The 2500-nt window shown below is 39.3% G+C and overlaps 1 protein-coding gene across 1 annotated transcript in view; it reads right to left on the bottom strand.

Moving 5' to 3' along the window:
• Positions 1-2500, bottom strand: part of LOC114571753 (glutamate dehydrogenase, mitochondrial) — a 31816-nt gene that overhangs the window by 21081 nt on the left and 8235 nt on the right. The gene's annotated exons all lie outside the window — the stretch shown is intronic.

Genomic DNA, 2500 nt, shown 5'->3' with positions numbered 1-2500 from the left:
ATATCTTTCTTAATAAAATACAAAAAAAACAACTTGGTTTTAGTCTCAGTCTGTCTTATTTGTTTCAATTTACTAAACTCTGAAATTTCCCCCTGCTGCAAAGGAAAGTGGCTACCACAGCATCCTGCACGTAATAAAGCCCTAAATAAAATCTACGTTAAAGTAGTTTATTTATGTTCTTTTTCCATTATAATTTGTCAAACTGGAGAATAGAAGAACGTTCTCCAGGCTGTTCATTGTTCATATTTCACAGAAATAGAAATCATATCACATCCATACAGGGATAGTAGTATACAGCTGTTAAAACCTAATCAAATATATGGTGAGCTGGAAATCGGATCGGTGAAGGCAAAAGGGCCAACACAAGTTCAAACATCGGAATCGGTATCTGGAAGCAAAACATGGTTCGGGCCATCTCTACATTAGACCAGTGGAAATCTGTGCTTTGGTCTGATGAGTCCAAATTTGAGATTTTGGTTCCAAGTGGTGTCTTTGTGCGAAGAAAATAAAGGTGAACGGATGGATTCTACATGCCTGGTTCTTTTTGTGAAGCATGGAGGAGGAGGTGTGTGTTCATTCTTTAGTTTGGTGACACTGTCAATGATTTATTCAAAATTGAAGGCATACTGAACCAGCATGGCTACCACAGCATCCTGCAGCGACATGCCATCCCATCCGGTTTAATACTTTAGTTGGACCATCATTTATTTTTCAACAGGAGTGGACCCCAAACACACCTCCAGCTGTGTAAGGGCTATTTGACCAAGAAGGAGAGTGATGGAGTGCTGCACCAGATGACCTGGCCTCCACAGTCACCGGACCTGAACCCAATCCAGATGGTTTGGGGTGAGCTGGACTTCAGAGTGAAGGCAAAAGGGCCAACAAGTGCTAAACATCTCTGGGAACTCCTTCAAGACTGTTGGAAAACCATTTCAGGTGACTACCTCTGGAAGCTCATCAAGAGAATGCCAAGAGTGTGCAAAGCAGTTATCAGAGCAAGTGGTGGCTACTTTGAAGAAAATAGAATATAAGACATGTTTTCAGTTATTTCACACTTTTTTGTTAAGTACATAATTCCATATGTGTTCATTCATAGTTTTGATGCCTCAATGGTCATGAAAATAAAGGAAACGTATTGAATGAGAAGGAGTGTCCAAACTTTTGGCCTGTACTGTAGACCTTAGTGGTCCCTAATACTGTATCTGAAGTCTCTTTTATATAGACCTTAGTGGTCCCCTAATACTGTATCTGAAGTCTCTTTTATATAGACCTTAGTGGTCCCCTAATACTGTATCTGAAGTCTCTTTTATATAGACCTTAGTGGTCCCCTAATACTGTATCTGAAGTCTCTTTTATATAGACCTTAGTGGTCCCTAATACTGTATCTGAAGTCTCTTTTATATAGAACTTAGTGGTCCCCTAATACTGTATCTGAAGTCTCTTTTTATATAGACCTTAGTGGTCCCTAATACTGTATCTGAAGTCTCTTTTATATAGACCTTAGTGGTCCCTAATACTGTATCTGAAGTCTCTTTTATATAGACCTTAGTGGTCCCCTAATACTGTATCTGAAGTCTCTTTTATATAGACCTTAGTGGTCCCTAATACTGTATCTGAAGTCTCTTTTATATAGACCTTAGTGGTCCCTAATACTGTATCTGAAGTCTCTTTTATATAGACCTTAGTGGTCCCCTAATACTGTATCTGAAGTCTCTTTTATATAGACCTTAGTGGTCCCCTAATACTGTATCTGAAGTCTCTTTTATATAGACCTTAGTGGTCCCCTAATACTGTATCTGAAGTCTCTTTTATATAGACCTTAGTGGTCCCCTAATACTGTATCTGAAGTCTCTTTTATATAGACCTTAGTGGTCCCCTAATACTGTATCTGAAGTCTCTTTTATATAGGCCTTAGTGGTCCCCTAATACTGTATCTGAAGTCTCTTTTATATAGACCTTAGTGGTCCCCTAATACTGTATCTGAAGTCTCTTTTATATAGACCTTAGTGGTCCCCTAATACTGTATCTGAAGTCTCTTTTATATAGACCTTAGTGGTCCCCTAATACTGTATCTGAAGTCTCTTTTATATAGACCTTAGTGGTCCCCTAATACTGTATCTGAAGTCTCTTTTATATAGACCTTAGTGGTCCCCTAATACTGTATCTGAAGTCTCTTTTATATAGACCTTAGTGGTCCCCTAATACTGTATCTGAAGTCTCTTTTATATAGACCTTAGTGGTCCCCTAATACTGTATCTGAAGTCTCTTTTATTTCATAAGTTGTGCGTGTGTTGGAGCACAGAGAGTTCTTTGATATGACTCACTTTTGAACGTACACATGTTCCACCAAAACAAGTTCCTTCCTGAGACTATTTAGGAAGAGGCACAATGGCTCCGTCCAGAGCTTAGCCCCGCCCACGACGACTGTGATTGGCTTAAAGAAATGCCAATAAACCAGAGCACGTTGTCCTCTCATCCCAAGAATGCTGTGTGGACTAGC

This window comes from Perca flavescens, chromosome 17 (genome assembly GCF_004354835.1).
Source record: "Perca flavescens isolate YP-PL-M2 chromosome 17, PFLA_1.0, whole genome shotgun sequence".
NCBI lineage: Eukaryota > Metazoa > Chordata > Actinopteri > Perciformes > Percidae > Perca > Perca flavescens.
The sequence above is the reverse complement of the archived record's forward strand: the minus strand, read 5'-3'. Positions and strand labels throughout refer to the sequence as shown.